This window comes from Oncorhynchus keta, chromosome 1 (genome assembly GCF_023373465.1).
Source record: "Oncorhynchus keta strain PuntledgeMale-10-30-2019 chromosome 1, Oket_V2, whole genome shotgun sequence".
NCBI classification, from domain to species: domain Eukaryota; kingdom Metazoa; phylum Chordata; class Actinopteri; order Salmoniformes; family Salmonidae; genus Oncorhynchus; species Oncorhynchus keta.
Genome location: NC_068421.1, coordinates 47,483,464 through 47,483,845, shown reverse-complemented (window position 1 = coordinate 47,483,845; position 382 = coordinate 47,483,464).

The window sequence follows — 382 nt, the reverse complement described above, 5'->3', positions numbered from 1 at the left end:
TCATGCTATAAAAATCCTGCAGGAATGTGAAATTGACTGGCCCGATGAACTCGGGATAGCTGGGCAGTGATTCTGGTTCATCTCCATGGCTCGTTAGGGTTGATTTCAGAATGTCACTTTTGGTGATGGTCCCTCTCCGTTTAAACATATTGCTAATGTACAAAAGTCAACTAGCAAGTCAGTGTCCATCAGTCAATTAGATGTCATTTTGACACCAAACTGATACCAATTGACACCAAACCCACTTTTTCCAACTCATTTAGAAGCCAACTATCATATATGTCAGAGCAGGCCCATAATTCACAGCGCCTTTAGTTTAAAACATAATAAAAACGTAAAACACATAGTTACGTTCTAGCTGCGGGTCCAGGTCAGACATTAT